Genomic DNA, 13456 nt, shown 5'->3' on the forward strand with positions numbered 1-13456 from the left:
GTACTTCGACCATCAAATAAGCTAAATTCGACTTCGATTCGAAGTGAAAATGCTTTGACTATTCGACCATTCGATAATCGAAGTACTGTCTCTTTAAAAAACTTCGACACTTCGCCTCCTTAAACCTGCCGAATTGCAATGTTAGCCTATAGGGACCTCCTATAACCTATAGCCAGTATTTGGCTACATTTTGAGAAGACAAAGGATTTTTTTTGTAAAATCGTACAATCGTTCGATTCAAATTACGATCGTACAATCTTAAAAAATCCTTCGACTTCAAATGTCGGACTTTCCTATTCGATGGTCGAATTTCGAAGTTTTTTTCACTTCGAAGTTCGACCCTTGATAAATGTGCCCCTTCGAGTTGTAGTATTTTTGGTCAGGTGATCTCTGAGGCAGCACACAGACCATCACGAAATGGGGGTTCAAGGCAAGAGATGTAAAGGGCAATTCTTTAATATGTCACTTTAATATGCTCAAGTATTAATTTTGGGGGTATTGTTTTCCTTTAACACACTAAATCCTTGTTGCCAGTCTCTATACACATATAAACATTTTCTCTCTGCTAGTCTTTTGAAATTATTAGTGGTGGAAAATAAATCAATTAATTTTAACTGGTGGTCATCCAATCAAGTGCTTTCCAAGGGAGCTACATCTTCTGCTGGTTTGGTCAGAAGTGTCTGTTCTGCCCAGTTTTAGCCAACACATTTTTCTCTGTAACATTCATTGATACTTTATTTGAACACAGCCCAATGAATTTATTTAAAATTAAACATTGTGGTTGATTGGGTATTGTTGCTGAGGCAACTCACTGTCTATTGGATCAAAGCATTGCAAAGCAACTGCACTTAATTCACTTAGTAAGATTGTAGATTTGAGTGGAATTTATTAAATGCACTGTGGTATGTCATAGTAGATGATTTCTGAATGTAAATAACCATCACTAGCTTCCTTAAAGATGATTATTCAGTTAGTCTGCCAACAACTCCCAAGTGATCATCCCAATTTCTTAATCTTGATTTCATTGGCCAGCATCCTATGTGTTGCCGTTACAGCTGAAAATGGTGTAAATGAAGGAACCTGCGATGGTAAAAAATCAGTCAAACATGACCTGCTGCGGTTTCTCTCAACTAAGCACATTCCTGAGAAAACGGCAATAGTGCATGTGCTGCATTGTTCTCATTAATACAAACAAAACCATACGTTTATAGAAAGATTGCCGCAACGTGTTGAGACAATAGAGAGGTGCTCTGACAGAAAAATAATGTCAAATAAAAGCATCTTTTAAAATAGGATCCCCACAATGGTTCCCACTTTCAGTGACTGAGGAGCTGGTTCTGTCAGACTGTAACTCTTTATAAAGAAGTGACCATTTTGGTGAAAATAATTCTGGAACGTGTTATGTATATTTTTTATGTATTAAATATGCATATGGTTCTATTTTGCAAGACAGAGCATAGATTGTAATCCCTATTCAAGTTCATTTCGTTTTTCTTTGTGATATTTTGGTTCTTTATTTTGTTTTTTGGACATTTCATTGGCACAAGCATTTGTTTCATTGTGTTAAGCTCATCCTCTGTGAGGGTTGGGTGTTTTCCACTTGGAAAATGTAGTGAATTTTATTTGTTTTTTTAACTTAAACTGTGCTTAAATCGTTTTGGAAATAACATACACATTTTGGTGATTTTCCTTTTCATTCTGTAAGCTTCTGTTGATCACCAGCATTGTTCAGGATGTAACATTTGTGAAGTACTTTGTTTTTCTTCTCCTGTTTCAGCTGCATTTAAATTGTTTGCCCCAAACTGTCATTTAGTATTGGTTGTAGAAACATTAAAATGTTTGGAATATTTATTATTTTATTTATCTTTTTTGCAGTATTGAAATCTATAGAGAAGTTTTTAAGCATGCCATAAGTTTGGCATAAGTGGTTGTTATCCTTGCAGCCTAATTGCATATTCAGGCCTAGAGTCCTTATGATGACAGAACCAAGAACTACAATATTTGTGGTAAATCATTTGCAACATGCGGCTTCTTTTTCTTTTTTTCTGGAGACCATTGCTTATCCTACATAATACTACAAGAAGACCACTAGAATGTCTTAGTATTTATGGCACTTGCATCTGAATTATTGTTTTCAACAGTGAGACTAAAAATTATAATAACCACTGAGACATTATATTTGGGGGGTAAGAATTACGTACTTCTCATAGTATCTCATAGTTTGCTTTGTGGGACCAAAAGGCATAAGGTAATAGTACTTTCAGTCAAAGGTTTCTGTTGCAGATGCTAATTGCATTACCTCTTAATGGGGAATAATCCCCTACTGGTATGTTTGAAGCAGTAATGTAACTAGGTAGTGAACAGATGTTTTGTGCATAATGTAAGCCCAACCCTGACTAATTAGGAAAAGTTACAAACTGCTGGAATCAGAAGTTTGAAACCTGTTAAAAGTAATTATTCATATCTAAGGATATGTGGCTACACAATGCTTTCCATCCAAAAACATATTAGAGCTTATAGCCAAAGGGGTTGTTGGACAGCGGGATTTTTTTCTTTTGGGGAAACAGGTGCAGATTGCTTCCTTTTTGTTGTACTGGGTTTATGGCACACATGAGAGAGGGCATATTCTAAAATGCAGAGTTATATTCTCTTATATGAGACTTTTTTTGTGAGCTGTAAAATAAATATTGCCCAGCACCAGTGGCTGCAGGCTTTATAGAGCAGTGACGTGCTGTTTATTTGAGCTCAGAGGAGGGCTGTATGTTAACTGGAAAACTTGTGTAACTCAACAGTGATAATGCTCTACTAATACAGTTATAAAAGATCGTTAGTTCTTTCTTTGGAGACAATGAACGCAAACCGTTTAATAAAAACGATCTATTCAGCCAACTAGCTAAAGAAAATAAGAAATCTGTTTTGCTTTGGAGAAGGCATTTTTAGGTTATTTTTAAAGGAATTGTGACAATAGAAAAAAATTAATGAGCTAAAAGCTGTTTTTGAGCTATTATGTTTCAACTAGAAAGCTGTCTGTAAGCACACCAGCAATGCAGCAGTCTGAGCTAATCCAGGCCAGGGGTTAAAGGAGAAGGAAACCCCCTGGGCACAAAACCCCTCCCCCTCCCCTGTGTTGCCCCCCCTGGCCTACCTGTCCCCCTGGGCAAATGCCCCTAACTTGTTACTCACCCCTCTGCGCAGGTCCTGTCCACGGAGTTCACAGTCGCCATCTTCTCCCACACGCATCTTCTTCCTGTTTTGACCGGCGTCTTCTGGCGCATGCGCAGTAGGAACAGTTACCGGTACGGATCTACTGCGCATGCGCCGAATGTCACTGAAATCGGAAAACTTTGTGACATTCGGCGCATGCGCAGTAGATCCCAGAAGACGCCGGTCAAAGCAGGAAGAAGACGCGCGCGGGAGAAGATGGCGCCTGTGAGCTCAGTGGACAGGACCTGCGCAGAGGGGTGAGTAACAAGTTAGGGGCATTTGCCCAGGGGGACAGGTAGGCCAGGAGGGAGGGGGGGCAACACAGGGGAGGGGGGAGGGGTTTTGCGCCCAGGGGGGTTTGCTTCTCCTTTAAATGGCCTATGCTACTCCAATCAGAAGCCTTACTGCATAGGCTTCTGTCTGACCCCAGTAAGTTCCTTTCTCAACAGACTGACTGGTGTCATAGCACAATATTTGCAGTAAGGCTTCTGATTTGAATAAATGAATGCTAGTTCCATGGGCCAAGGCCTGTCGTGGGCATGTTTGCAATAAAATGTTTTTATCTTTTACAGAACAGTAAATTGCAAAAATAGGGAGCTAGCTTTGAGCATTAATTAATCAGTTGGTTTTAGGGTGGAGCAGTAAGAAGCCCCATAGCAAAGAATCTTTTCTTCATACAGCAGCCAACGTTCACAGTGCTATTTAGTGGTATGTGTCTGTTATACCCTTGAAATATATTCTAGTCCAAAGCAATTAATAATTCGCAGTGGAAAATGTGTGAGCTTGTTTGCAGGGTCTTTGTTATCTGGAAGAAACGTCTGCTTGTTGGAATGGTCTGCAGCACATCATATAGTTGCTTGGTTAGAGCCAGTAGGATTTGGAATTGTGGAAAACAAACCCCACCCAAATATATATCTAGTATAGGTAACTCTAAAAGAACTGGACTTGCTGAGTAAACATTGAAGACGTTTAACTACTCATCCGAGCTGCTTTTTCAGTTCAACTGACTGATGTGGGAAGTTCTTCCGAGCAGCTTCTTCAGTCAGTTGAAATGAAACGCCTTCAATGATTACTCAGTCCAGTTGTTTTAGATTTACCTATACTAGATATACCGTGACCTGGATGAATGAAAATCTTCATAGTCAAACCCAAATATATGAATTCCAGATACTTCTGCAAAGTGTTATCTTTGGCCATAGTGTATTTCAACATGCCACTATACTTAATTCTCATCTGTGTTTCAGATCTGCAATAAAATGCTTTGTTGGTCTTTGTGAGAAGCATCTCCCTGTGGTGTAGAGATCTGCCTCAGTTTCTTTCTCTCTTGCTATAAGTCTCTTTTCGGGAGGGGAAATGGTTTCAATGTCAGCCAAGCTACCAAGCTAATATTGTCTTTGTGGGACAAAAGACATCCTGCAAATCAAGCATTTTTAACAAATGTTTATGTAAAATTATTGTATGTGGTTAAATGACAAGTTTCGCAAATCTTGGACACATTAAGTGTGTTTACTGGAACAAAATAAAGTTTTTTGTTTATTAAAAAAAATACAAACTGTCAATTACTGATCAAAAAATCAGTCCAAGTGTTGATTAATCTATCTCTGATTATGGTGTAGAATGGTCTTATGAAACAAAATAAAGCAAGCTTCAAAGTGTACTGTTTGGGTGTGTTAGGCACATTCATTATTGGGGTTATTACATATAAAAGTCTATATTAACAGCATCAAAATATTTAACTGTCTGTGTAACAATTTATCGGAGTAATTCATCAGTCTGTATTAATCTGGTTCTTTTTTTAGTTATACTCTTGAATACTACTGCTGAATCCACATTTAAAAGGTAATTTTAAAACTGAGATTATTCATTCCCATAAGACTTTAGTAGGGCACCATCAATGAAGAAAAAAACAGTGTGTCTTTAAACCTTGTGTTGCATTTACTCATGTTGAACTAAATAATATATATTTTATTTATGTTCTAGTCTCTAGTCTCTTTCTACTTGGTGACTGTGTGCTTTTTGTCTGCTGTCTCCTAAATATGGGTGGTACTTTCTCCTTATGTATTTCACAACTTTTCTTATATTTTATCCTTGCTGGCTTTTGCAGAAAGTTTACATTATAATTATGGTCCAATTTGTTAAAGGAGAACTAAATCTTAACTAAAGAAGTAGCTAGAAATGTTATACATTATGTTTTGGGCTTTTGTACAAACCCAAGACAACCACAGCCTTTTAGCAGGGAAGATCTGTGCCTCTGAAGATGCCCCAGTAGTTCCCCAACTTCTTTTCTGCTGATTCACTGCACATGCTCTGTGCTGCTGTCACTTACTGAGCTTAGGGACCCACTCACAATATACAGTACACATAGAATAGAAATATCATAATATAAGGCTGATTAGTAATTAATGCAGATAATTACTACATGGCAGCAAGTGCAACTAGCATCAGAATATAATAATCCTTATTGTAGCATAAGCTTATATTACAGGCCAACCTCATTTTCTGCTTGATAATATATAACAACCCCTAAGCTTAGCTTCTCAACAGTTGCTCAGGGTCCATGTGAGGGTTGCAGACACTTTCCAGGATGGTGACCCCCTGAGACAAGTTTGAAGTCCTAGATCATTGCTGCTATTGAGAAGCTGAAACTTAAGGCTGATGCAAAAAGTTCAGTATATAAAATATGGCATTTTTAGCCATGTCCATTTTTAGGGTTTAGTTCTCCTTTAACACTACTCAAGCAGTACATAACACATATTTATAAAAATAATTACTTATCTGATGCCTTTTATTAATGACATGTAAAAGAAAGCTTTTCCACATGTAGATTTGTATTAAGCTGGATCACTTTGATGCAGGGAAGCCCCAAATTCTGGATTCAGATGAAACCCACAAACTGGCAGAATAATCCCTAAACCGGCCATAGATGTTCAGATTTTGTTTTGTGTACAACGAACGGTCAGATATTTATTGTTTGTTTCCATTCAACAATCTAAAACAAACCATTCAGATTGAAATTGTAGGATTATGTAGTAAAATTAACAAATCAGACAATGTTCTGGACATTAATTGACAGACTGCATTTATATGAAAGTTATATCTAGGAAATAGTTGTGACATATTGTCCAATAGGTTATTATCGTTATCTGAGAGAAATTTTCTAACTTGTCTGATCAACTAAACGTCCGATCATCATGGTACAAAAATGTTGGGATGATTATTCTCCGCACACAGTCCAAAAATGATGTGAAATTAAGGGGATTATTTATCAAAATCCTAATATTTCTGATTTTTTAAAATGAAAAAGTTATACCAAACTAGAATCCACGATTTGACCTTATTAATTATTAAAAAAGCACAATGTAATCAGATGGGGGGGGGAAACTCGATAAAATCTATCAAAAACCCGAATCATACAATCGTTTTCCCAAATAGTGCGATTTTTTTATTTCCCGAAAAGCCAGAATGTTTCAGATTTTTGCACGAAAAGTCCAAAATAGTCTTAATTTTCGGGCTAAATCCAGTGCAGACCACAGAATCCTGGGATAGGGACCACTGACTTATATACAACCGCATGTCTGAAATGGCGAATTTTCAGATTGGAACTTTTTGCAGCCTCGTGGTATAATAAATCTCGAAAAATTTAATTTTTTTTCCACTAAAAATTCAGATTTTATAGTAAGAAAAACTCAAATTTTTAGCATTCAGACTTTATTAAATAACCCCCTAAGTGTGTCTATGGCCAGCTTAAAGGAGAAGGAAAGGCTTGGTGCACTTGGGGGTGCCAAATGTTAGGCATCCCCAAGTGATTGTATTGACTTACCTGAAACCCCGGGCCGGTGCTCCTTTCAGCAGAAAACTGCATCGGCTCGGGGTTATACCAGTGAGCACCATGGAGCGATCCTCTTCCGTCTTCAAATTTCCGGGGGCAAACGCATGCGCAGTTGAACTAAATAGCCGACTTTTCAGTTAATGTTCGGCTTATTCTCTCTACTGTGCATACGCAGCTGCACAGGAGAAGGTGTTGCTCACTGGTATAACCCGGGCCGGTGCCGTTTTCTGCTGGTAGGAGCACCGGCCCCTGGGTTTCAGGTAAGTCAATACAATCACTTTGGGGTGCCTAACATTTGGCACCCCCAAGTACACCAAGTCTTTCCTTCTCATGTGGGTTTAACACTTTGTGAGCACTTCGATTTTACTGTGCTGTGTGCTGACAGACAACACACAGCATGCCAGAGCAAAGTGCAAAACAATACATAAAATACAGTAGGACACAAGGGTGCTTTTTATTTTTTCGATATAGCACTTAGGGGGAATCCACAAAAATGTTGGTAAAGGAAAATGTATTTGTGCAGACTTTCTTCACAAACCAAATTTCCATCGTTTTTTCCACCTCACAACTTTCAAACATTGTTGTTTAAAAATGTGCATGGCTATTTTTTTATTAGTTTTGAGAATCAGTCCCACCCACAATTTTTACAGACATATTTTCCACCAAATTGTCTCTGCCACAATGAAAATGTTGAAAGGTTATTCTGGTTTAAGTCTGTATAGAGAATTTTTTTTTTGCCACCCAATAGTCATTTTCACAGCACAATAATGACAGGTTTTTTTGTTTAACGTGTTTTGAAATTGGCAACATTAGGACAAATCCATTAAACTATAAGATACTTTCTGAGAATCTGTCGTGCTTAAGGCATTTTTACATTTTGGCAACAGTCACTTTCGCAAATTCCCCCAATAGAGTTGGCACATCTCTACCAGAATTGCATCAAACACATCATTATTTGGCCTCCTAAACTGTAACTAAAAATCACATGCAACTAACTACTAGTTCAATAGACTGCCAGTGATTTCAATAACAGTCGGTTTTCTGTGTTTTCTTTTAAGGGCAAAACTTTGCACTTTACAAACCGGAGTGCCTGTTCTTTTTGGCAACTGTACATATCAGGTCCTTAATACAATCCTGCAGTGCCTTGTAATAGTCCTGTTTTATTAGACAATGGAATTTAATTCTACCTGCTTAGCTGAGGTAACCAAAAACACAAAATTCTAGGGGCATAGGAACGCAGCACATTTTCCAAACAACAATCACCTGTGCATTCAGGTGATTGCCATTGATATCACTGGGGAGTTATTCTTGCTATTTTGTCATTTTCCCACATGCCTATTATTCACCCGATTGACAAAAATGCCCCGAACTGAGTAGTACGAATAGCCCTAAAGCTACTGTATGTCATTACATTACGGGGCCGATTCATCAAGGGTCGAATATCGAGGGTTAATTAACCCTCGATATTCGACTAGGAACTAAAATCCTTCGACTTCGAATATCGAAGTCAAAGGATTTAGCGCAAATGCTACGATCGAACGATCGAAGGATTATATCCTTCGAATCGAACGATTCGAAGGATTTAAATCCAACGATCGAAGGAATATCCTTCGATCAAAAAAACTTAGGCAAGCCTATGGGGACCTTCCCCATAGGCTAACATTGACTTCGGTAGCTTTTAGCTGCCGAAGTAGGGGGTCGAAGTTTTTTTTAAAGAGGCAGTACTTCGACTATCGAATAGTCGAACGATTTTTAGTTCGAATCCTTCGATTTGAAGTCGTAGGTCGAAGTAGCCCATTCGCTGGTCGAAGTAGCCCAAAAAACACTTCGAAATTCGAAGTTTTTTTACTTCGAATCCTTCACTCGAGCTTGATGAATCGGCCCCTACAAGTCAGAGCCTATAATATGATACCAGATTAACTACATTCCATTATATCTGGTGTAAATAACTCATTTTACTGTTATACCATGATGTGATTGTTTACCTTTAATTTACAAATTTATTGTTTAAACATTTTGGTGATGTGCAGAGCTGCATCTTCAGGCCAGAAAGGTGCTTAATTAGGATGAGTAAGGTGGACTTGCATCAGATAATCTTGTAGCGCCGTAATAATGACTGAAACCTTGATTGTTGGACACCCAGTAAATAGCAATGGGGGTACATGGGCCCATGTGCCAATAACTTATTGCGGTAACATAACTTTCTGATCTCAGTCCCACTTTTCTAGAGTGCTCAGCTATATGTACAGTTCAAAAAACAAAGAAAGATGCGGTTCGCATCGGAGCTCACCCGGATTTGCTGTGTCTGTCTGGTCGCAGCCTGTGCGAGACTCTGGTTACTTCGTGCCGGCATCCATAGCAGAATTCAACATGCTCTCGCGTATTCGGCGCAGATCCAGGACATCACAGGGACAACAGCGTTAAATGCAAAATTTCAGGCTTTATTTCATCATACACACAGGTAAGGGTTTTAGCGGTGGGTGTGCAAGGCTGACTTACGCGTTTTCTTGCCGGATCCACCGGCACTTCCTCAGAGACTCTGAGGAAGTCAATGGCAGAGGTCCATTGAACCAGTTCAAGATGTTAATTGCCTTTCTGACATTCAAGGTTTTTTTTCGAAGGAAGACTCATATCGAGTTTTTGGGTTGTTCTAATATTATTTTAGACGTTTAAGTTTTTTCATAAATAACCTCCTAATTGAGTAAATTCGGAACTATTAAGATTTAAAAAAAAAAATCACATAACTTTGAAATTCGACCTTTCATAAATCAAAGTGTTTTAGTAAAGCCAATTATCACTATTGTCTATTTTGTACCTTTGACAAGTAGCTGTTATTAGTAGCTCTGTGTGTCTGCACCCTAAAGGATATGATATATTACATAGGCTATGTAAAAAATAACCCTAATGTTGTAGGTAATAATGAATAATACATAGTGCTGCTTTCACTTGGGGTTAAAAATGAATATCATCAAAAGTGTCCCCTTTATTGGAGCTCCCTATAGATCTGCTACAGTTGCTGTCCAGAGTAGTTAGAGAAGTATAGTGCACTGGCAGATTCTTGATTTTACACAATATGTCTCCTTTAAGAAGCTCTGCTGGTCCATTACAGGTATAGGATGGCTGAGGAGATGTGCAGATCTGCTGATGTCAGCTACAGTAGCTGTGTATGTATACATTTACAAAACATAAATAGAACAGACAAGGTGAACGAACGCTGCAATAAATATGCACAGTTATAAAGATTAAGTGGCAGATGGTAAGAGACGCAGGATAATCTCAATCTCCCCAGTCCCCTGCAGGAAATGACTATACCTACAGTTGTATCATGGCAAAAGAGCTCTGAAAGCAATTTCAATATCAATCAAAGGGTTTAACACCCCTTTGGAAGTATGTGGCCAAGCTGAAACATGTATTAATGTTCATTAAGTATTTTATCTGCTTGGCTGCCCCACACCAAAAACAAAATGCTCCTTACAGTACTCTCCCTTTCACTGCCAGTTGCTTCTTTATTAAGAGCATTCAAACTCAAAACTCACCTAGTAACAAGGGTAATAATAATGAGGGTTGATCCCAATGTTATTAATAGGGAAAAAAGATAAATTTATAGGAAGGCCGGTATTTTTTTCAGAAAAGGTGGCAACCCTAAATCAACCCCCCCCCCATTGAGACCACCTAACCCGCCCACTCCAATTACCTTTTTTTTTTTTCATTTTGGCTACATAGGGTTGCCACCTTTTCTGGAAAAAAATACCGGCCTTCCGATATATTTATCTTTTTTCCCTATAAATAACATTTGGATCAACTATAATTTTTACCAGCCTGGCTGGTAAAATAATGGCCAGGTGGCAACCCTATGGCTGCATCAAGCCACAGCAGATCACATGCATGCTGTGGGCCTGGTATAGGGTTGCCAGCTGGCCAGTATTTTACCAGCCTGTCCGGTAAAAATTATGGTTGATCCCAATGTTATTAATAGGGAAAAAAGATACAGTAAATAGGAAGACCGGTATTTTTTTTCAGAAACCCTAAGGCCTGGGGAGGCAGGACCCATGAGGCCCTTGGTTGGCTCACTGTTTTTTCTGTTAGTGTCCCTCTGACTCAGTCCAACCCTGGTAGGTAGGGTTGCCACCTTTTCTGGAAAAAAATACTGGCCTTCCTATATATTTATCTTTTTTCCCTATTAATAACATTGGAATCAACCATCATTTTTGATGGCAACCCTATTGGTATGGTTGCCAATCTGACTGGTATTTTACCGGCCTGGCTTGATGCAAATTTTTAGATTAAAATATAGGAAAGCCGGTATTTTTTTTTCCAGAAAAGGAGGCAGCCCTAGACCCTGAGTCAGAGATAGTAAAAGCATCAGCAGGTCAGTGTGAACATGGGGTGGCTTTAGGGTTGCCACCTGGCCGGTATTTTACCGGCCTGGCCCATAAAAATGATGGCTGATCCCAATGTTATTAATAGGGAAAAAAGATAAATATATAGGAAGTAGGCATACCTCCCAACATTTGTGATTAAAAAAAGAGGGACAGAAGGTTCTGCCGCGCGCAAAATTTTTTGGCCACGCCCACTTTATGGCCACTCCCCCATAAGTCACGCCCATTTAACAAAAACATTCACAAAAATGCAGCTTGGTATGTTTGTTACCCTTTAGATAAGACTCTATTCACTCCTTTATCCTGCCTGCAGGGCCGTAACTATAGAGGAAGCAGACCCTGCAGCTGCAGGGGGCCCAGGATTTATAGGGCCCCATGAGGCCCTAATTCATATACAATTATAATAATACTTGGTAAAACACAAATTCTAAATGTTTTCAGGGCCTGAAAAATAATTTGCTATGGGGCCCAGTAATATCTAGTTACGCCACTGCCTGCCTGCATACCTTGCTTAGATCTACCCCTCCAATTACGTTACTCAGCCTTCAAGTCTCAGTGTATCTGTGAAACTCAATGAAAAAACAATATAACAGCACTGTCAGTGGTCAGAATATCAGATTCAAGAGTTAAGCTGTCAAAGAAACAGTTATATAGGCAAACAAGAGCCACTTCCCTAAAGCCACAGACCTAGGCACATGCCTTTAGGTGCCTATATATTAAAGAGGGATGTTCACCTTCAAATTCACTGTTCGTATGATGTAGAGAGGGATATTCTCAAACAATTTGCAATTGGTTTTAATTATTTTATTTGTTTGTTTTGAGTTATTTAGCTTTTTATTCAGCAGCTCTGCAGTTTGCAATTTCATCAGTCTGGTTGCTAGGATCCAAATTCCCCTAGCAACCATGCACTGATTTGACTAAGAGACTGGAATATGAGTAGGAGAGGCCTGAATAGAAAGATGAGTAATAAAAAGTAGCAATAACAATAAATGTGTAGCTTTACAGAACATTTGTTTTTAGATAGGGTCAGTGACCTGACCCCCATTTGAAAGCTGGAAAGAGTCAGAAAAAGCAGGTATTTAATTAAAAAAACATAGAATATAAATAATGAAGACCAATTGAAAAGTTGCTTAGAATTAGCCATTCTGTAAAATACTTAAAGTTAACTTATAGGTGAAACACACATTTAATGCAGCCCTGGTAGCACTGCAGCTACATGCTAGGCAGGCAAATCATGGCTAATGATAACTGTAGAAAAATTATGATTAAAGAATGTTTCATAAAAAAAGCTACCTTTTTCCTCAATTTAACCACCTAAATACAGTCTAGTGAAGTGAGATTAAATACTTCTTTCTGTGCTCCTCCACGCCCCCCCCCCCTTCCCCACACACAACTTCAGCTCTCTCCTGCTTCAACTCCCCAGACACTGAAAAAACAGACCACTAAATCTGCATTTTGACATACCCTTCTGGGGGGCGAGAGTCAAAGAAGAAGGCATGTGATGCGACTGTGTTGAGAATGTGACTCATTTCTGAACCAGCAGCGTTGGGGAAGGATCGGGCACTAAAGTTTTCCAGTGCACAAGAGCGCATGCAGGCTGTATGTAAAATGATATGTGCTCCTCGTGCAGAGCAATCCCCCACGCGCTGTGCTGCAGGAAAAAAAACCTACAAATACTCCCGCCCAATTCCAAACCACTGGCTGCGCTCCCTCCTCAGCAGCGCCAATCCGCGCCTTTATGCCGCCTGAGACGGCCTTCCGTTGCCGCCCCGACCCCTCCTCGCGGCGCTCACATTTTCTGCGCAGGAGGGGGTCGGGGCGCTGCACGACGCTAGTGCAGAGAGCGCGTTTGCGCTCTCTGCACTAGAAGAGCCGAATTTCCGGGTTGAAAACCGGAAATTCGGCTCTTAGTTACCAGGAGCGGCATTTTTGCCGCCCCTGGTAACCAGGGGGGCGCTGCCGCCTGAGGCGAGTGTCTCAACTCGCCTCATTGGTGGAGCGCCCCTGCTCCTCAGCTCACTGCCCTCTCTTCTCCGCGTCTCAT

This window comes from Xenopus laevis, chromosome 3L (assembly GCF_017654675.1).
Source record: "Xenopus laevis strain J_2021 chromosome 3L, Xenopus_laevis_v10.1, whole genome shotgun sequence".
Classification (NCBI taxonomy): Eukaryota; Metazoa; Chordata; class Amphibia; order Anura; family Pipidae; genus Xenopus; species Xenopus laevis.